We start from the raw sequence: 23506 nt of genomic DNA on the forward strand, positions 1-23506 counted from the left end.
AAGCGGAAATTCACATTTTTGTACCATAGTTTGTAAACGCTATAACTTTTACCCAAACCATTTTTTTTTTACCCAAACATTTTTTTTTTATCAAAGACATGTAGAACAATAAATTTAGAGCAAAATTTATATATGGATCTCGTTTTTTTTGCAAAATTTTACAACTGAAAATGAAAAATGTCATTTTTTTTGCAAAAAAATCGTTAAATTTCGATTAATAACAAAAAAGTAAAAATGTCAGCAGCAATGAAATACCACCAAATGAAAGCTCTATTAGTGAGAAGAAAAGGAGGTAAAATTCATTTGGGTGGTAAGTTGCATGACTGAGCAATAAACGGTTAAAGTAGTGTAGGTCAGAAGTGTAAAAAGTGGCCTGGTCTTTAAGGGTGTTTAAGCTATGGGGGCTGAGGTGGTTAATAAAGGAATCTCCAAAGAGCAAGCCTTGAGCTTCCTTTCCTGTCTCAGTAAGGGCTAAATTGGATAACTTAGGCTCTATTTTAAATAGGATAGCCTTACGACGCTCAATCGATAGCGAAGTATTAACGTTACCCGTGATACACACGGCATGTTGTATCCATCCCCGGAGTTCTTCCGGGTCTACCAGGGTGTTCTGGGTTCTGGCTGACTCAGCCAATTCAAAGATTTTTGTCAATGGGCCCAAAAGGTCCAATAACTTGTCCTGACAGGACTTCAGGGCTGATTCAAGGCCCTTTCTGGGGTTCCAGCCCGACTTAGCTAAAAATTGACACATTTTTGGGTCAACTACGGGTGTCTCGCAGACTTTGTTAGGTATAATAGGTCTGGGACATTCGGCCTTTAGTTTATTACGCGCCTCTTTAGATAGAGGTTGGCGTATACGGGCCTCTAAGTATTTAGCAATATGAGAGGACGGGAGCCATTCCGCCGACCTCGGATGGTGGAGAGCATCCGGGTCAAAAAGGGGTTCCCCTGCAGGATCCAAGATTGCGGAGGTATCAAAAGGAACCTCAATGGGTGCTGTCGATCCCGAGGACGGGTCTGGCAGGTCCGAATCCAAGGGATCCTCCTCCTCTATATCCACCAAGTCCAAAGACTGATACTGAGCCTCCTCATCAGAATCTGGTTCAGAACCTGATTAGTTATCATGTTGCGCTCTGGTGCATTTCCATTGCCTCGCCTTTTCTGCCTGGCGGGCGTAGGCTCTTTTGCGCGATCGATGCGCGCCATCAAGGGTGGATATATATTTCCACCAGTCATAGTGGTTCTGGAGGCAGGTAATGGTAATTCAGGTGGTGAGGGCCCCAAAGGTGCCGAGGAGGAAAAGCCGGCCATAAGGGCCTCAGTAATAGAACTTGAAATGGCCGAGGACATAGACCCCATGGCGGCCTGTATTGCAGCAGTCACAGAGCACTGTATGGCTAAGGACTGTGCCTCAGGAGTAACAGCATCTGACTCTTGTATGTGAGGAACTGAATCCATGCCCTCAGGGACAGGGCTAGACATATGTAATGGAGTCTTGGACATGATATAATAATCTAAACAGCGACAGGCTAATCGGCAATAACCCAAAATATGTGCCAAATATGGTGGGCCTAAGTAGTATTATAATGGCAGAAAATGAGGGCTAATACAACTGACTGAAACGAAGAGACCTGTGTGGAGCTGTACGCAGTAGCTCCCGGTGCCGCCGACTGAGATACATAGAATACATAGAAACATAGAATGTGTCGGCAGATAAGAACCATTTGGCCCATCTAGTCTGCCCAATATATCTGAATCCTATGAATAGTCCCTGGCCCTATCTTATATGAAGGATAGCCTTATGCCTATCCCATGCATGCTTAAACCCCTTCACTGTATTTGCAGCTACCACTTCTGCAGGAAGGCTATTCCATGCATCCACTACTCTCTCAGTAAAGTAATACTTCCTTATATTACTTTTAAACCTTTGCCCCTCTAATTTAAAACTGTGTCCTCTTGTGGTAGTTTTTCTTCTTTTAAATATGCTCTCCTCCTTTACCGAGTTGATTCCCTTTATGTATTTAAAAGTTTCTATCATATCCCCTCTGTCTCTTCTTTCTTCCAAGCTATACATATTAAGGTCCTTTAACCTTTCCTGGTAAGTTTTATCCTGCAATCCATGTACTAGTTTAGTAGCTCTTCTCTGAACTCTCTCTAGAGTATCTATATCCTTCTGGAGATATGGCCTCCAGTACTGCGCACAATACTCCAAGTGAGGTCTCACCAGTGTTCTGTACAGCGGCATAAGCACTTCACTCTTTCTACTGCTTATACCTCTCCCTATACATCCAAGCATTCTGCTGGCATTTCGTGCTGCTCTATTACATTGTCTTCCCACCTTTAAGTCTTCTGAAATAATTACTCCTAAATCCCTTTCCTCAGATACTGAGGTCAGGACTGTGTCAAATATTCTATATTCTGCCCTTGGGTTTTTACGCCCCAGGTGCATTATCTTGCACTTATCCACATTAAATTTCAGTTGCCAGAGTTCTGACCATTCTTCTAGTTTTCCTAAATCCTTTTCCATTTGGCGTTTCCCTCCAGGAACATCAACCCTGTTACATATCTTTGTGTCATCAGCAAAAAGACAAACCTTTCCATCGAGGCCTTTTGCAATATCACTTATGAAGATATTAAACAAAATTGGTCCCAGTACAGATCCCTGTGGAACCCCACTGGTAACATGACCTTGTTTTGAATGTTCTCCATTGACTACAACCCTCTGTTGTCTGTCACTCAGCCACTGCCTAATACACTCAACAATATGGGAGTCCATGCTCAATGACTGCAGTTTATTGATAAGTCTTCTATGTGGGACAGTGTCAAAAGCCTTACTAAAATCTAGATATGCGATGTCTACTGCACCTCCACCGTCTATTATTTTAGTCACCCAGTCAAAAAAAATCTATAAGATTTGTTTGACATGATCTCCCTGAAGTAAACCCATGTTGTTTTTCATCTTGCAATCCATGGGATTTTAGATGTTCCACAATCCTATCCTTTAATAGGGTTTCCATTAATTTGCCTACTACTGTGAGAAAGCAGCAAAGAAAGAGGAGGAGTTAGCAGAGTCAGAGACTATTATACTGGCACAGTGGGGAGGAGTTGGTTGCCATGGTTATCTGTTTGATTGATGCTTTTTTCTTTGCTGCTATAAGAATTAGTAAAGAAAGAGATAGCAATAGGAGCCTCCGTGTCGTGTAATAAAATCAGGACATGGCCCTATTGAAGTCTATGGATCAGCAAAAAAACAGAATGCAATCCGTTTTTTTGTGAACATGCTGAACTGTCCGCAAAAAAAACGGATCTGCATTTTTGCGGACAGCATACAGCCGTCTGAATGAGCCATAATAGACAGTCTGGTTAGACTAAAAGACAGAGATACCAAAATTCTTCTAATATCACAGCACAAAAGGCACAGCGCCGGCCACAGGCAGGGAAGGTACATAACTTTTACTACCCACTGGGTGAACCTTCTGACGGCCATCAAGCATGTAACCCGTGGCTCCCATGTGGATTTGGTGTTACTGCCATGTATTGCATGCAGGCCTACCTCTTCTTCCCCTCCTCCTACTCCATCCTCCATATCCTCCTCGCCTGACTCCTCCTTTTCCACTGCTACTGCCTTTTCTGCTGCAACCCAAGCTCCCCAGAACCTATTCGACGTGCCAGGTGAGACGTTGCCATGCTGTGCTGGGGCTGTTGTGCCTGGAAGCCAAGAGCCACACTAGTCCTGCACTGCTTTCAGCTCTGCGGTCACAGGCCGATCAGTGGCTAACCGTGCTCAATTTAACAGTTGGTAAAGTTGTGGTAAAGTGGTGTGCGACAATGGTGACAATTTGCTGAGTGAGCTGAAACAGGGCAAAATGACACACGTGCCATGCATGGCACACGTCCTGAACTTAGTCGTGCAGTGATTCGTTGCCGAATACCCCGGGGTCCAGGACGTCTTGCGGCAGGCCAGGAAAATCTCTGTCCATTTTACAAGATCTTACACGGCCATGGCTCGCCTTACTGACGTTCAGCGGCGACATCACCTGCCCGTCAGACGTCTGATTTGTGACAGCCCGACGCGCTGGAACTCAACCTTGTATATGCTTGATAGGCTGCTCCAGCAGCAACGTGCCGTTAACGACTACCTGTACAAACTCTGCAGCAGGACAGGTTCTGGGGAGTTTTTGGTTTCTTTTCATTGCGCCATTGGCTGCTCATGCGTGACACATGCAGACTTCTGCGGCCATTTGATGAGATCACCAAACTGGTCAGTCGCAGACATCGTCCCTTACGCTGGAAGATGAGGAAGTCGCAATGTTGAATGAATTCCCAATGAATTCTCTACTGACAAATCAGCAGGAGTCTGAAAAGGAGTTAGAGGAGGATGGTGGCTGGGGGGAGGAGTAGCAAGAAGAGCAGGCTTTGAGGGAGACTTTAAACTTTTTGGGGATCCATGGTGTTTTCCGTGGCTGGGGGGAGTAGACCGAGGACGACATTCACCTGGGCGATGAGCAGGAGCCAGGGCGCTCCACCGCTTCCAATTTAGTACAAATGGGGACCTTCATGCTCCAGTGTTGGAAGAGGGACCCCCATATAAAAAGCATAAAGAGCAAGGACCAGTACTGGGTGGCAACGTACTTAGACCCCAGGTACAAACACAATATAGCAGACATTTTACCAGCATCACAGAGGGCTGTCAGAATGCAGCATTTACAGGCCTTGCTGCGAGAGATGCTGCATTCTGCTGTTGCAGGCACTGGCAGAGGAATTTCCACCAGCACGAAACAGGTGCGGGTACCAATCCTACCGCGCCTGCAAGAAGAGGGCGGTTTGCAGGTGTGTTGATCACTTCGGATATGAGATCATTCTTGCATCAAACCCATCGACAGCCGCCCTCAGGTTCCAGCCTCAGGGAACGTCTAGACTGACAGGTGTCCGACTACATCGGGTTAATGGCCGATGTGGACGCTCTGAGAAGCAAGGAACCCCTGGACTACTGGGTGTGCAGGCTTGACCTGTAGCCAGAGCTGGCACAATTTGCAATGCAACTCTAGGCTTACCCCTCGTCGAGTGTCCTGCCCTAAAGGATGTTCAGCGCAGAAAGGGATATCATGACCGATAAGTGCACTCGCCTAGCTCACGACAGTGCGGACTTCCTCACATTTAAAAAAAATTGATGAGGTTTGGATCTCTGAGGAATTCAACACCTGTGACGATCACGTGTAATTGAATTTCCTCATGCCAGCCCACACATATCTGCTACCACCCAGAACAAAGAATGTTCCTTGTCTTATGTATATACAGCGGCATAAAAGGTATTTTCTGTCAGGTGAATGCCTAATTTTTGGGGCCTGTACTGGCCTACACAACAATTTTTAGCCAGTGACCGCCTAATGTACCTCTAGCCAAATAATCACAAGTTCATTTCTGTCCGGTAATTGCCAAAATTTTGGGGCCTGTACTGGCCTACAGTAAAATTTTTACCTGGTGGCCGCCTAATGTACCTCCAGCCACATAATCACAAGTTCTTTTCTGTCAGATGAATGCCTAATTTTTGGGTCCTGTACTGGCCTACAGTAAAAAATGTTTCCAGTGGCCGCTTAACCACCTCAGCCCCCCTAGCTTAAACACCCTTAATGACCAGGCCACTTTTTACACTTCTGACCTACACTACTTTGACCGTTTATTGCTCGGTCATGCAACTTACCACCCAAATGAATTTTACCTCCTTTTCTTCTCACTAATAGAGCTTTCATTTGGTGGTATTTCATTGCTGCTGACATTTTTACTTTTTTTGTTATTAATCGAAATTTAACGACTTTTTTGCAAAAAAATGTCATTTTTCCCTTTCAGTTGTAAAATTTTGCAAAAAAAAACGACATCCATATATAAATTTGTCTCTAATTTTATTGTTCTACATGTCTTTGATAAAAAAAAAATGTTTGGGTAAAAAAAAAAAAATGGTTTGGGTAAAAGTTATAGCGTTTACAAACTATGGTACAAAAATGTGAATTTCTGCTTTTTGAAGCAGCTCTGACTTTCTGAGCACCTGTCATGTTTCCTGAGGTTCTACAATGGCCAGACAGTACAAACACCCCACAAATGACCCCATTTCGGAAAGTAGACACCCTAAGGTATTCGCTGATGGGCATAGTGAGTTCATAGAACTTTTTATTTTTTGTCACAAGTTAGCGGAAAATGATGATTTTTTTTTTTTTTCTTACAAAGTCTCATATTCCACTAACTTGTGACAAAAAATAAAAAGTTCTATGAACTCACTATGCCCATGACGAAATACCTTGGGGTGTCTTCTTTCCAAAATGGGGTCACTTGTGGGGTAGTTATACTTCCCTGGCATTTTAGGGGCCCAAATGCGTGCGAAGTAGTTTGAAATCAAAATCTGTAAAAAATGGCCGGTGAAATCCGAAAGGTGTTTTTTGGAATGTGGCCCCATTGCCCACCTAGGATGCAAAAAAGTGTCACACATCTGGTATTGCCGTACTCAGGAGAAGTTGGGCAATGTGTTTTGGGGTGTCATTTTACATATACCCATGCTGGGTGAGAGAAATATCTTGGCAAAAGACAACTTTTCCCATTTTTTTATACAAAGTTGGCATTTGACCAAGATATTTATCTCACCCAGCATGGGTATATTTAAAATGACACCCCAAAACACATTGCCCAACTTCTCCTGAGTACGGCGATACCAGATGTGTGACACTTTTTTGCAGCCTAGATGCGCAAAGGGGCCCACATTCCTTTTATGAGGGCATTTTTAGACATTTGGATCCCAGACTTCTTCTTATGCTTTAGGGCCCCTAAAATGCCAGGGCAGTATAAATACCCCACATGTGACCCCATTTTGGAAAGAAGACACCCCAAGGTATTCAATGAGGGGCATGGCGAGTTCATAGAATTTTATTTTTTTTGCCACAAGTTAGCGGAAATTGATTTTTTATTTTTTTTTCTCACAAAGTCTCCCTTTCCGCTAACTTGGGACAAAAATTTCAATCTTTCATGGACTCAATATGCCGCTCACGGAATACCTTGGGGTGTCTTATTTCCGAAATGGGGTCACATGTGGGGTATTTATACTGCCCTGGCATTCTAGAGGCCCTAAAGCGTGAGAAGAAGTCTGGAATATAAATGTCAAAAAAAATTTACGCATTTGGATTCCGTGAGGGGTATGGTGAGTTCATGTGAGATTTTATTTTTTGACACAAGTTAGTGGAATATGAGACTTTGTAAGAAAAAATAAATAAATTTCCGCTAACTTGGGCCAAAAAAATGTCTGAATGGAGCCTTACAGGGGGGTGATCAATGACAGGGGGGTGATCAATGACAGGGGGGTGATCAGGGAGTATATATGAGGTGATCACCCCCCTGTCATTGATCACCCCCCTATAAGGCTCCATTCAGATGTCTGTATGTGTTTTGCGGATCCGATCCATGTATCCGTGGATCCGTAAAAAACATACAGACATCTGAATGCAGCCTTACAGGGGGGTGATCAATGACAGGGGTGTGATCAGGGAGTCTATATGGGGTGATCACCCCCCTGTCATTGATCACCCCCCTATAAGGCTCCATTCAGATGTCCGTATGTGTTTTGCGGATCCGATCCATGTATCCGTGGATCCGTAAAAAACATACGGACATCTGAATACAGCCTTACAGGGGGGTGATCAATGACAGGGGGGTGATCAGGGAGTCTATATCGGGTGATCACCCCCCTGTCATTGATCACCCTACTATAGGGCTCCATTCAGACGTCCGTATGTGTTTTGCGGATCCGATCCATGTATCCGTGGATCCGTAAAAAACATACGGACATCTGAATGCAGCCTTACAGGGGGGTGATCAATGACAGGGGGGTGATCAGGGAGTCTATATGGGGTGATCACCCCCCTGTAAGGCTCCATTCAGACGTCCGTATGTGTTTTGCGGATCCGATCCATGTATCCGTGGATCCGTAAAAAAAATACGGACGTCTGAATGGAGCCTTACAGGGGAGTGATCAATGACAGGGGGGTGATCAATGACAGGGGGTGATCAGGGAGTCTATATGGGGTGATCACTCCCGTCATTGATCACCCCCCTGTAAGGCTCCATTCAGACGTCCGTATGTGTTTTGCGGATCCGATCCATCTATCAGTGGATCCGTAAAAATCATACGGACGTCTGAATGGAGCCTTACAAGGGGGTGATCAATGACAGGGGGTGATCAATGACAGGGGGGTGATCAGGGAGTCTATATGGGGTGATCAGGGGTGATCAGGGGTGAATAAGGGGTTAATAAGTGACGGGGGGGGTGTAGTGTAGTGGTGTTTGGTGCTACATATTACTGAGCTACCTGTGTCCTCTGGTGGTCGATCCAAACAAAAGGGACCACCAGAGGACCAGGTAGCAGGTATATTAGACGCGGTTATCAAAACAGCGTCTAATATACCTGTTAGGGGTTAAAAAAATCACATCTCCAGCCTGCCAGCGAACGATCGCCGCTGGCAGGCTGGAGATCCACTCGCTTCTCTTCCGATCCTGTGAACGCGCGCGCCTGTGAGCGCGCGTTCACAGGAAATCTTGCGTCTCGCGAGATGACGCATATATGCGTGACTGTGCGCAGGGCTGCCGCCTCCGGAACGCGATCCTGCGTTAGGCGGTCCGGAGGCGGTTAATGTACCTCTAGCCACATAATCACAAGTTCTTTTCTGTCAGGTGAATGCCTAACTTTTGGGGCCTGTACTGGCCTACAGTAAAATTTATATCCGGTGACCGCCTATTGCTCCTCCAGCCACATCATGACAAGTTGTTTTCTGTCAGGTAAATGCCTAATTTTTGGGGCCTGTACTGGCCTACAGTACAATTTTTATCCAGTGACCGCCTAATGTACCTCCAGCCACATAATCACAAGTTCTTTTCTGTCAGATGAATGCCTAATTTTTTGGGCCTGTACTGGCTGTAGGAAGGCGCAAGGGTCCGTTGTTGACGGAAGGTATGTGTCACCAAGGTTCTTGGCGTTGGTGAAGTTAGAGCCGGTATTTTCAGGTGTCAGCAGCAGCTAATGCTGATTGACACTTTGCTATTTTATTATGGCTGTATAGCTGAACCGGTAAGGCTCTTACTGAGAGTAGTCAAAATGATGGGTGGGTGACTAGTCCGCACATTCCAGGCCGGGTCTTGACTGGCCTATAAAAAGCCCAGCCGGCAGTGTCAGCTGTGAGTGATTACCTCTCTGACAGAAGAGCTCTGGCAATCGCTGGTGTGGGAACTAAGCACTGTGCTGGGCTGTAATCTGAGACCTGTGTGTTAGGAGAGCAGGCCACCTAAAGCCTGCATTTTTTACTGCTGGAGGTGACGTTTTTTTGTTATGCACAAAATTTCGACTTGAACAAACACCAACCTTGCAAGGAGGGTTTTTGTTTCATCTTATGTGTGAATAAACACGGACATTTGAATTATCAACTTGTTCTTTGCCTCTGTACTGCACCCGCTTATCCCAACTACCAGAGCGAATCCCCACAATTGGTGGAGGATGCGTGCAATTGCAGTGAGGCTGGCACGAAGGCCAAAATATTTTAGTTTTTCCAGGCACAGTTGTATGTTTTACATCAAACCAGCAAGATTACAACCTGTGTCCGTTGACAAAATGGAAGCTGTCGTGAAAGCCCTCATGGAAGCTAACCTGCAACAGTGGGAGGCCGATAAGCAACAGCAGGAAGCAAACCAGCTGCTGTTACAACATGTGATGGCTTTACCAGCAGCAGGAGCATTCCAGAGCATCCACGATGCCCGGAAAACGGTCCGTGCAGAGACCCCCAAGATGATTCCCGCAGACAACGTCGAGACCTATTTGGCGATCTTCGAGAAGATAGCCGTGAGAGAGAAGCTACTCCGGGAGCAATGGGCTGAGGTTGTCGCTCCGTTCCTGGCGTCTGGACCCCGGCAGGTGTATTTTGACTTACCAGATGATCAAGCGGCTGATTACCCTAGAGTAAAGGGTGAGATCCTGGCGATAGTGGGGGTGAATGTATTAGTCCGGTCCCAGAGGCATCAGTTCGAGTTTAACCTGGCTGAGCCCGCGAGGCCCCAGTATTATACCCTATCACACCTGTTGCAAAAATGGCTGCAACCTGACATGCTAAGTCCCACTGCTATGTTGGACCGTCTGTTGGCTGATGTGTTCTGGAGGGCTTTGCCATACCCCCTCTACCACTGGATCGGCCAGGTGTCTCCTAGTAATGCCCTTGAGATGGTTAACCTGGTGGAACGCTATGAGGCTACCAGGAATTTGAAAGGGGGTTCGTTTGGGAGGGTTGAAGCCAAACCCCAGCAATCTCCATCCCAGACCCAGAGACTTGTGCCAACCAAGCCCGCCAGGGGTGTACCCCCCATAGACCCGGCTCCTATAGTAGGCTGGCGGTGTCAGGAGCCTTGCCACGTAAGGGCCGACTGTCCCCATCAGGGCGAACCCATGGAGACTAACTATGGATACCGCAACTCGTTGTACACCAGGAAGCTGTGTGCATCAGGTATCCCAGAGACTATTGACAATAACCACTTGTGCCAGGTAGAAGTGGAAGACACTCTGGCAGTGTCTTTGTTGGACTCAGGGAGTCTGGTGTCCATGGTAAGTGCTACCCTGGTGCAGCCCGACGAGTATACTAGCTGAAAAACGGGGTTGTGTGCATACATGGAGATTTAAAGGACTATCCCACCGCCTTGGTCTCTCTATACACGAAAGGCGGCAAGTGGACCAACAAGGTGGCCGTTGCTACCACTTTATCTTATGAACAAATAATAGGGAGAGACTTTCCGGGCTTCACAGCTGTGAGAGTTGTTAATGCCCCTGAGTCAGGGGTAACTTCAGCAAAGTGGCCTGGCTCGGGCGGGAGGTCAGAACCCTGGGAACCCTAGGCCGAAGAGCCAGCAGTAGGGGTGACCGCCACTTCGGTGGAAGAGGGGGAGACAACCCCGCTGAGTGTGTTGGTAGGAGACAAGGAGGACTTGCCGCCGGATCCTGAATTTGCAGACCTCAATGTCGCTGGTGAAAATTTCGGAACTGCACAACACCGGGACCCAACCTTATCCTGGGCCTGGGAGAATGTGGTAATAATTGATGGTGAACCACAAAAACCTGGGGCCAAGTCGATGTTTCTTCGTTTTGTCATTCACCAGGAAATGCTATATCGGGAAAACCAACTATGGGGTGAGTGCCAACAACTGGTGGTGCCAAAGGCGCTGTAATGACCGGCGTCACACACAGGGAGGGAAAAGGGAAAGCCCTGCCCAAGGGAGAGGGAAAGGTGGTGACCCCTGACTCACCTTGCGGCTGGCACCTGACTGCCCTGACGTCCCTAGACGGGTTCCTCACCCGTGCGGCGATCACGTGCCTAAACCCTGGCTTTCCCTAGAATGAGCCCTAGATAGTGAACGGGCCGGTGGGATCGCTAGTCCGCACCACTGACACTAAGAGGGAAACACCAGGGAGAGGACAGACAATACAGACAAACACATACACCCAGGTGGGCGACCACAGCAGACCACAAAGGTCCAACAGGGATCCGGAGGGTAACGTTCTGGACCAACTACCAGAGAACGCAGCAACACAGCTCCAGAGGGTCAGAATAGAAGTCCAGGCAGGAAGCTCTATATCTGGCAACCAGAGAAGTGTGAGAGGGGAATATAAGGAGGTTGGGAGTGCTGGACAAGGAACAGCTGAGGAGAAGGAGCTACGGATCCCTGAGTGAGCCAAAAAGGGTTGCAAAGCAAACCCAGAAAGCTACCATAAGGAAACAGCCCTATCTTACATAGAGCACGCAGCCAACCGCTGCGACTTCCTGACCCCGGGTATAACGGAGTCAGGCGTGGTTCTTGACACCCTCGTGACAGTACCCCCCTCTCTACGAGGGGCCTCCGGACACTCAGGACCAGGTCTCTCAGGATGAGAGGCATGAAAAGCCCGAACTAGCCTGTCGGCGTTTACCTCAGACGCAGGAACCCACATTCTTTCCTCGGGACCGTAACCTCTCCAATGCACCAGATTTTGAAGAGAGCGGCAGACCCGACGAGAATTAACAATTTTGGATATTTGAAACTCTAGATTACCATCCACAACAACAGGAGGGGGTGGCAGCGGCGACGGTTCTAGAGGTGGAACATATTTTTTGAGTAACGACTTATGAAAGACGTTATGGATTTTAAAAGTCTGAGGTAGCTCCAGTCGAAAAGCCACGGGGTTGATGATGGCTACAATTTTGTAAGGGCCAATGAACTAGGACCCAGTTTCCAAGAGGGAACCTTTAATTTAATATTCCTAGTAGACAACCACACATAGGCATTCACTCCTAGGTCCGGACCTAGCGACCGTCTCTTATCAGCCATGCATTTGTATTTACCTCCCATATTTTTCAAGTTAGCTTGCACCTTCTGCCATACCGATGAAAGATATGACGAAAACCGTTCCTCTTCGGGAACCCCAGAAGACTCTTTGAAAGTACAGAATTGGGGATGAAAACCATATGCACCAAGAAATGGTGACTTGCCAGTGGATTCCTGACGACGATTATTTATGGCAAACTCAGCTAACGGTAAATATGATGACCACAACTCTTGGTTTTCAGATACAAAACATCTTAGATATGTCTCCAGGTTTTGGTTGGTGCGCTCAGTCTGTCCATTCGACTGAGGATGGAAAGCTGAGGAAAAGGACAAGTGTACCCCCAAACGGGAACAAATAGCTTTCCAAAATTTAGAAATAAACTGGGTACCCCGATCCGAAACAACATCGGAAGGGACCCCGTGAAGCTTCACGATTTCACTGATGAATACCTGAGAAAGAGTCTTAGCATTAGGTAGTGCGGGTAACGCAATGAAGTGTACCATTTTGCTAAACCTGTCCACTACTACCAAGATAACTGTTTTACCCGCAGACAAAGGTAAGTTCGTGATAAAATCCATTGACAGATGTGTCCATGGTCTATTGGGAATGACGAGTGGTAATATAGACCCTGCAGGACATGTATGCGAAACTTTTGCGCGCGCACAGGTAGAACAAGAAGACACAAAATCCAATACATCCTGACGCAACCTTGGCCACCAAAAACGACGAGACAATAGATCCAAGGTTGCTTTACTACCCGGGTGCCCAGCAAGTGCCGAATTATGATGTTCCTTTAATAATTCGAAATGCAGGTTCAACGGTACAAACAATTTCTCTGAGGGGCAAGAGACCGGGGCGTCCCCCTGGGCCTCTAACACCTTCCCCTCCAGAGCAGAGTGTACCGCAGAAACAACCACTCCTCTTTGAAGAATGGGTACCGGATCACTCACATTAACCCCTCCAGGGAAACAACGAGATAGTGCATCAGCCTTGGTATTCTTTGCCCCAGGACGATAGGTAATACCAAAGTTAAACCTGGTAAAAAATAGCGACCACCTAGCTTGTCTAGGGGTGAGACGCTTAGCTGATTCGAGGTACAGAAGATTTTTGTGGTCCATAATCACAGTGACGGGGTGGACTGCCCCCTCTAAAAAGTGACGCCATTCTTCAAACGCTAGTTTAATAGCCAACAGTTCCCTATTGCCAATATCGTAGTTCTTTTCTGCTGCAGATAGTTTTTTAGAAAAGAAAGCACAAGGATGCCATTTGCCAGGAGACGGACCCTGAGACAGCACCGCCCCCACTCCCACCTCTGACGCATCGACTTCAACAAAAAAAGTCTGAGAGACATCAGGTTGGACTAGTACAGGTGCCGAGGTAAACCTCTCTTTTAGAGAGGGAAAAAGCAACTTTAGCGGCATCAGACCATTTAGAAAAATCTGTCCCCTTCCTAGTCATGTCAGTAAGGGGTTTTACAATAACTGAATAATTTTTAATGAATTTTCTATAGAAATTTGCGAAGCCCAAGAACCGTTGCAGTGCTTTGAGGTTCTCGTGAAGATCCCAATCTAATATTGCCTGGACCTTCCTAGGATCCATTCGGAAACCTGAAGCAGATAAAAAATAACCTAGGAATTGTATCTCCTGAACGGCGAAGACACATTTTTCAATTTTAGCATATAATTTATTCGTCCGTAGGACCTGCAGTACCTGTCTGACATGCACCTCATGAGTTTTCAGATCAGACGAATAAATTAAAATATCATCTAGGTATATTACCACAAACCTGCCGATTAGATGACTAAAAATGTCATTAACGAAATGTTGAAAGATGGCAGGAGCATTGGTCAGACCGAAAGGCATAACTAGATTTTCATAATGCCCCTCAGGGGTGTTAAAAGCTGTCTTCCACTCATCCCCCTCCTTGATACGAATCAGATTGTAGGCCCCCCTAAGATCAAGTTTGGAGAACCACCTAGCACCCGCAATCTGATTAAACAGGTCAGGAATGAGAGGAAGAGGGTATGGGTCTCGGATGGTTATCCGATTTAATTCGCGAAAATCTAGGCAAGGACGCAGGCCCCCATCTTTCTTTTTTACGAAGAAAAACCCTGCAGCCACGGGTGAAGAAGAGGCTCTGATGTGTCCCTTAGCCAAGCTCTCGGAGATATAATCTTTCATGGCTTGTCTCTCTGGACCCGAAAGATTATATAACCTGGTCTTGGGTAATTTTGCGCCGGGAATAAGGTTAACCGGGCAATCATAAGGACGGTGAGGTGGTAACTTCTGACAACTCTTTTCAGAAAAAACGTCCTCAAAATCCGAAATAAATGTAGGTAGGGTAGTTATGGAGGCGACTAAGCAATTGCTATTTAAGCAATTTTCTCTGCAATGCTCACTCCACTCCGATATCTCCCTGGCCTGCCAATCCACCACTGGATTGTGCACTACCAACCAGGGAAGGCCCTGCACTACCGGAGTGGGAAGCCCCTCCAGAACATAACATGAAAGCATCTCGTTATGGTGGTCCCCTACCCGAAGGTGTAAATTATGAACAATGTGGGTGAGGTTTCTCTGAGACAGAGGAGCAGAATCAATAGCGAATATGGGAATAGGTCTCTGTAGCGTACAGAGAGACAAACCCATAGTGCGGGCAAAATGGGCATCTATCAAATTTACCCCTCCTCCACTGTCTAAAAAAAAAGAAATAGTCTCCGTCTTAACACCAAAAACAATAACCGCTGGCAACACAAGTTGCGATGTACGTATGGAGGAAACATATACCCCCCGGCTGACATCCTCCACATAGCCTGGGGTTAGTAGTTTTCCGACGGTCTTTTGTTTGAGGAAAGAAGGACAGACATTAATGAAATGACCCCTCTCCCCACAAAAAAAACAAACCCCACGCCTACGGCGAGCCTCAGGAGGACGGACCTGACGAGTAGTTCCTCTTAGCTGCATAGGCTCGTCTAAGTCCGTACAGACTAACTGCTGCTTGGGAGGGGTTACTAATTGCTCAGTTTTTTTCAACCTGTCCCTAAGGCGTCTATCTATTCGGATAGAAAGGGACATAACCGCATCAAGGGAAAAGGGGGTCTCATATAATGCAAGTGCATCCTTAACCCTTTCGGATAACCCAGAGCAGAACTGACTCCTGAGAGCCGGGTCGTTCCATTGGGTATCCGTAGCCCACCTACGGAAGTCATAGCAATATTCCTCTACCGGCCGCTCTCCTTGTAGGAGTCTCCGTAATCTTGATTCAGCCAGTGAGACCCAAGGCCCCGAAAAACTCATCCACTGACCGAAGAGCCTGGGAATCAGTGGGTAAAGAGAACGCCCAGGACTGCGGGTCCCCCTGCAGCAGGGAAATAACAACCCCCACCCGCTGTTCTTCATTACCAGAGGAGTAAGGGCGCAGTTTAAAATATAATTTACAGGCCTCACGGAATGTCAAAAACTTGTCCCTTCCCCAGAAAATCTGTCAGGGAGAGGGACCTTGGGTTCCGCAACAACCTGGTTACCAGTAGCAACCGCTGGGCTTGCAGTCAGTTGTAATTGCTGCTGTTGCTGGAGGACCGACGCCTTCAATCCTGCCACCACCAAAGACAGGCCATGAAATTGTTTGGACAGAGCAGCAATTTGATCCATACTGGATTCTAAGTAGGTAAAAAAAAAAAAAAAATTTTTTTTTTTTTACCTACACAAAATAATGGCCAGATATAATGTAATGACCGGCGTCACACACAGGGAGGGAAAAGGGAAAGCCCTGCCCAATGGAGAGGGAAAGGTGGTGACCCCTGACTCACCTTGCGGCTGGCACCTGACTGCCCTGACGTCCCTAGACGGGTTCCTCACCCGTGCGGCGATCACGTGCCTAAACCCTGGCTTTCCCTAGAATGAGCCCTAGATAGTGAACGGGCCGGTGGGATCGCTAGTCCGCACCACTGACACTAAGAGGGAAACACCAGGGAGAGGACAGACAATACAGACAAACACATACACCCAGGTGGGCGACCACAGCAGACCACAAAGGTCCAACAGGGATCCGGAGGGTAACGTTCTGGACCAACTACCAGAGAACGCAGCAACACAGCTCCAGAGGGTCAGAATAGAAGTCCAGGCAGGAAGCTCTATATCTGGCAACCAGAGAAGTGTGAGAGGGGAATATAAGGAGGTTGGGAGTGCTGGACAAGGAACAGCTGAGGAGAAGGAGCTACGGATCCCTAAGTGAGCCAAAAAGGGTTGCAAAGCAAACCCAGAAAGCTACCATAAGGAAACAGCCGTATCTTACATAGAGCGCGCAGCCAATCGCTGCAACTTCCTGACCCCGGGTATAATGGAGTCAGGTGTGGTTCTTGACACCCTCGTGACAGGCGCATTGCAAGCTCGTATTGGAGCTTGCCCACCAACATGTTCTTGGGGGTCACTTGGGGTGGCAGAAAACGCAGGACTGGATACTACAGCGGTTTTACTGGCCCAGTGTGTTCAGAGAGGTAGAAGAGTTTTGCAAGTCTTGCCCAACCTGCCAGATAATTAGCCCTCAGCCACATTTTCTGAGCCCCCTGGTGCCTCTCCCGATTATCGAGGTCCCGTTCGAGCGAATCGCTATGGATCGCATAGTACAGTACAAAAGTCCGCTAGAAGGCACCAACACATTTTGGTCGTCCTCGACTAAGCCGGAGGCGGTGCCACTGCGACATACATCAGCCAAACTCATAGCTAAGAGGTTAATGGAGATGTTTTCCCGAGTGGGACTATCTAAAGAGGTTCTGACTGACCAAAGGACCCCTTTTATGTCCAAGGTCATGAGGGAACTCTGTAAGTTGCTCCACATAAAGCAGCTACGGACGTCCGTGTATCATCCGCAAACGGATGGCCTGGTAGAGAGATTTATTCAAACATTAAAAAACATGTTAAAAGAGTGGAATCTAGGTATGGGAGGGACTGGGACCTTCTTCTGCCCTATCTCATGTTTGCAGTGCAAGAGGTGCCCCAGGCCTCTACAGGGTTCTCGCCCTTCGAACTGCAATATGGCAGACACCCTCGCTGTCTGTTGGACTTAGCCAAAGAAGCATGGGAACAGCAACCCACACCACACAGAAGTGTTATTGAGTACGTCACCCAGATGCAAGGTGTTGTAGAAATTCACTTGCATCAGATGCACATATCCAAGTTGCGCTAAAAGTGCGCCAACCACAAAGAATTTCCCCCGTGCTCAAGAGCACATGTATCGAGCTCTTTTGTGTAAGGCAAGGTAACCCTCTTCAAGAGTCAGACAAGGTGCTTCATTGTAGACTTCTGCTAAACATTGCCTCCTCCTTGTGCCCAGTCTCTTCACTTTTATTTCTTAGCAGCAAAATGTGTAACAATAGAAAGGGGCAGGCCCGTCACCCGACCACTTCCTTCATGTAACAAACATACAGGAAGTTATGATACAGGAAGATGAGAAACCACCATCATTTAAAATAATATAGCCAGCTAACAAACCACTTGTATACAATAATTTCCCATTACCACTGGAGTGAACTTTATCCAGCCTTGCTCAGTGATCAATGCCCAATAAAGTTTCTATGAACATGCATGTTTATTTACAGGACAACGTCATTATCTCCAGCGGTTGATTAGGCGCACTAGAGACAACAAACACATGTTCCTTTCATATATTGTTCTCTTAACAAATGCATTCACAAAAAAAACAATAAATCCACGTCTTGCGCGGGGGCCCTAGCAGGTGTCCATACATTCGCCAAGAAAACACTGCTCCGTCGAACACATCAATATCCCCCGACCCACAGCCCAGCGCATAGCACATGGACCATTCGCCAACGGAGACCTGTGCGTCCGGCAGCTGTGTCTCCACATCCACAGGAAGATATCCACTCCAATGGTTTACCCTGACACTGAGAGACATGATGACAATACACAATATATTAAAAACACATCCTAATAAAATTTCCACAACAAAGGATGGTTGGAGACAGGGTTGCCTCTGGTCAGGGAGCATATGATGGCAGCGCAGCGAGCCCAGAGTAGGGTCTATAATCGTCAGGCTCGGGTCCGGAACTTAACCCGGGTGATCGGGTTTTGGTTCTGGTACCAACCGTAGACAGTAAGTTCCTAGCTAGGTGGCAGGGGCCCTACGAGGTACTCGAGGAAGTGGGAGAGGTAAATTACAAGGTACACCAGCCGGGGCAAGGCGAAAGCCAGAGAAGGTGTACCATGTGAATTTACTGAAACTATGGAAAGATATGGAGTCCTCTACTGAAGAGAGCCCATGGCCAGGTTTTGTAGGAGAAAAAGTTCAGGCTCCTCAGTCTGATACAAGAGGTGCTGTTGCCACAGTAAAAATTGCTGACAGCCTCTCCTCTAGGGAGTTTATTAGTCGGGACACGGATCATCGGATGTGTTCTCTGACCTCCCCGGACGCACTTCCAAAATCCAGTATGGAATTGTTACGGAAGTGCAGCTAATGCTGCAACTATTGTTGATCGAGCACCGTAGTGCTCGAGTCCTCGGGGGCTTGGGCCGAACACATCAGGGTGTTCGGATGCTTGACCGAGCACCCGATTATAATGGAAGTCAATGGGAGAACCCGAGCATTATACCAGGTACCCCGTGCTCTGAAGAGGGGAGGGTGTCTGGTTCACATGAAAAGGTCAGAAATTGATGGAAACTGAAATGGTTTGGGAACAGCATAGGGAGGATGTCTGGATGCATCTTGGACTCCCAGGTCACTGCTAGGAACAATATTGTCCGAATAGTAAGCCACTTTCACAGACTGACAATAATACACACAAAACCAAACAAAAAATATCGATTTTAGAAGAAAAAATGTATAGGAAACATTCTTTCCTGTATATTTACTTGTATATAAAGTGCAAGTGCTGACAAAAATTACAAGGAAGAGGCACTTCGATACAACCTGTATATCACATAAAGGAGGGCATCATTCAAATTGTGGTACAATTGTTCATGTAGTGTGACTCCTACACTCATAAAGCCTATGCACTAAGTGAAAGGACTGCCAAAAATTACAAGGAACCGGCACTCCAATACACCTTTTGTTACACATAAAGCAGGGCATCATACACAGCCTTGAAAAATTATGATTGATGGTCTGCTGGTGACCCTTAAAAACATTTGGAGCAAGGGCCTGCTGATCTGACCATCTAAAACATTATGGGTGAGGGCCTGCTGCCGCTTTGGTGACTCTAGATAACCTAGGGAGGATCGCACATCCCAGTGACGGCGACGATCCATTCGGATGTCTGCCCTATCAACTTTAGATGTTATTTTCAGCCCAAACCATGTAGACCATGGGTAACGGGGGTAACGGGGGAATCATGGTTCAATTCCAGAGAGGGAGCTTGAGAAACAGCTACGGCTACCACATCCAAGCAATGCAGCATGCACGCAAATGACCTATTAGGTATAATTAGGTGAGGGCCTGCAGGTGAGCTGACCCTGTAAAAGATTTTTGCTGTGGGCCTGCAGGTGAGCTGACCCTGTAAAAAAAATTACATGCGAGGGCCTGCTGGTGAGCTGACCCTGTAAAAGATTTTAGATGCGGGCCTGCTGGTGAGCTGACCCTGTAAAAGATTTTAGGTGTGGGCCTGCTGGTGAGCTGACCCTCTAAAACATTTTATGCGAGGGCCTTTAGGTGAGCTGACCCTGTAAAACATTATATGTGCGGGCATGCAGGTAAGCTGACCCTCTAAAAATGTAAATGCGAGGGCCTTCAGGTGAGCTGACCCTGTAAAAGATTTGAGGAACAGACCTGCTGGTGAGCTGACCCTGTAAAAGATTTTATGTGCGGGCCTGTTGGTGAGCTGACCTAGTAAAATATTGTAGGTGAAGGCCTGCTGGTGAGCCGAGCCTCTAAAAATTTATATGCGAGGGCCTGAAGGTGAGCTGACCCTGTAAAAGATTGTAGGTGAGGGCCTGCTGGTGAGCTGAGCTGATCATCTAAAAAAGTATATGTGAGGGCCTGCAGCTGAGCTGACCCTCTAAAAAATTATATGCGACGGCCTGCAGCTGAGCTGACCCTCTAAAAAATTATATGCGAGGGCCTGCATGTAAGCTAACCCTGTAAAACATTATATGCGAAGGGCATATATGCAAGGGCATTATATGTGACGAATAAGCATGTTGATATGATGGAAGAGGAGGATGAGAAAAGGAAGATTCAACCATATACCATTGTTTGTGGTGGAAGGGGTGCATGGGAATACAGTGTATTCAGTACATTATAAACAACACATTTAAAGTGCCTTTATGTTCCGCCGCTTTCCTCTGGTGGAGTCGAGAAGTCATGGTCAATCCAGGCCTTGCTCATTTTTATAAGAGTCAACCTGTCAGCTTTTTCAATTGACAGGCGGATACGCTTATCTGTTATAATGCCACCAGCAGCACTAAATATCCGCTCAGACAAAACGCTGGCGGCAGGGCAGGCCAGCACCTCCAACGAGTATAGAGCCAGTTCGTGTCACGTGTCAAGCTTGGACACCCAGTAGTTGTAAGGCACTGAGGGAAAATTGAGGACGCCGTCTACGGAAAAAGTGCACTGGATGTCACTGATATTTTAGGGATGCGCACACTTTAAACAGGAAATGGGGTGCGGATAATTTAACTGTCCGCAGCGGACACCGTCTACGGAAAAACTGCCCTGGATGTCACTGATATTTTAGGGATGCGCACACTTTAAACAGGAAATGTGGCGCGGATAATTTAACTGTCCACAGGGGACACTATCTATGGAAAAAGTGCACTGGATGTCACTGATATTTTCGGGATACGCACAATTTACAGAGGAAATGTGGCGCAAAAAATTTAGGGGAGTTTACCTCCAGTAGGGTGTACTAGGCATACTGCCCGGCATTAGGGAAAGGTATCCGGATGTGGTCGCCCCTTGCGGGGTGAATTAGGGACTCAACTGAAAAAAAGGTGACTTTTAAAAATACCTTTATTAATATATCAAGAAAGGGTATCGGTATATACAGTACAGACCAAAAGTTTGGACACACCTTCTCATTCAAAGAGTTTTCTTTATTTTCATGACTATGAAGGCATCAAAACTATGAATTAACACATGTGGAATTATATACATAACAAACAAGTGTGAAACAACTGAAAATATGTCATAATCTAGGTTCTTCAAAGTAGCCACCTTTTGCTTTGATTACTGCTTTGCACACTCTTGGCATTCTCTTGATGAGCTTCAAGAGGTAGTCCCCTGAAATGGTTTTCACTTCACAGGTGTGCCCTGTCAGGTTTAATAAGTGGGATTTCTTGCCTTATAAATGGGGTTGGGACCATCAGTTGCGTTGAGGAGAAGTCAGGTGGATACACAGCTGATAGTCCTACTGAATAGAATGTTAGAATTTGTATTATGGCAAGAAAAAAGCAGCTAAGTAAAGAAAAACGAGTGGCCATCATTACTTTAAGAAATGAAGGTCAGTCAGTCAGCCGAAAAATTGGGAAAACTTTAAACGTAAGGGCTATTTGACCATGAAGGAGAGTGATGGGGTGCTGCGCCAGATAACCTGGCCTCCACAGTCACCGGACCTGAACCCAATCGAGATGGTTTGGGGTGAGCTGGACCGCAGAGTGAAGGCAAAAGGGCCAACAAGTTCTAAGCATCTCTGGGAACTCCTTCAAGACTGTTGGAAGACCATTTCAGGGGACTACCTCTTGAAGCTCATCAAGAGAATGCCAAGAGTGTGCAAAGCAGTAATCAAAGCAAAAGGTGGCTACTTTGAAGAACCTAGAATATGACATATTTTCAGTTGTTTCACACTTGTTTGTTATGTATACAATTCCACATGTGTTAATTCATAGTTTTGATGCCTTCATAGTCATGAAAATAAAGAAAACTCTTTGAATGAGAAGGTGTGTCCAAACTTTTGGTCTGTACTGTATATACCATTGTAGTGAAAAGAGACATGAGAGTACTTGGATTTCCTAAAGGGGAATATTGGCCCCTCGCAAGAAATCCACAGTAACAGGATAGAACAAAAAGGAGAACGGGGGAAAGGAGCAAGGTCTTATGGGTCGGGCAAGGGCAGAATTGTCTCACCCTAGTTTGCCCCCTAGACTGCTCAGCCCAGGGCGACCCCCTGATGGTGGAGGTTCCCTGTCCCCGAACCTATTACTATCAAGTCCCTGTTAATCCCTAATCAAGGGAACCCTAACAAGGGGAGGATAACTGGGTGGAGGGTATCAGCGGTTGTCCCAGAAGAGGTGGGTACCGCCGAGGCCCTTCCGATCCACAAATGGAGTGTCAGAGGTTATCCCGGGGATTGGGTGCCACTGAGACTCTACACATATAGATAAAAAACGAGATCCCTACGCGATTCGCCTGTATATGTATATAATCTTCAATATCAGTTTCGTGTCTATTTTTGACCATATTGAGATCGCCCCCTGGTGAGCCTAGCGAGTTCTAGGCGAAACGCGTAGGGGTCTCGTTTTTATCTAGAGCTCTATCCCAATTTGGGAAACTGAATATCACTGAAAATGTTGTAGGTGTATTCACTGGGAGCGCAATATGTTTATAAAGTGTCCACAGGAATCCTGATAATGTGAAAAGTCTCTTATAGCATATCCTTTTAAGGTCGATATGAGCTTTGAATTGAAGAAAACTTTAAATCGATATTTGGCTTACCGTCTAGCGTCTGCTGTCTCCCTATTGCTTCAATGGAGCTTTAAATATTTGCCGGCTTATTCAGTCGCTCCATACAGCAAGCTGGTTTAAATTTCGCGGGAGTTCCAAAGATCGCAGGAGTTGCCACTCTGTTCCGCAATTTCCTTTGGTGCAGCTTTCGACGATAAAAATAGTTAATCCTTTACTGTAGAAATTTTATTCTGTATGGCCATACAGTATTATCGGAGGCTTTTCAATGCAGGTACATCACTTGTTTCACCATACGCGTTACGGGTAGATTCACTCTCCCTTCCTCAGTGGTCAAGTGTCTGCCTGCTCTGCCTCCATTTTTATCCATTCCTTTAATTGCTTCCCAAATCTCAGACACCTGTTGTTCATGCTACTCCCAGTTGGCCAGGGAATCCTCCCACATAATCAGGGGATAATTCTATACCGCGTTTTTTATGCGGTTTTTGGGGACACATGCGTTT

Source organism: Bufo bufo, chromosome 8 (assembly GCF_905171765.1).
Source record: "Bufo bufo chromosome 8, aBufBuf1.1, whole genome shotgun sequence".
NCBI classification, from domain to species: domain Eukaryota; kingdom Metazoa; phylum Chordata; class Amphibia; order Anura; family Bufonidae; genus Bufo; species Bufo bufo.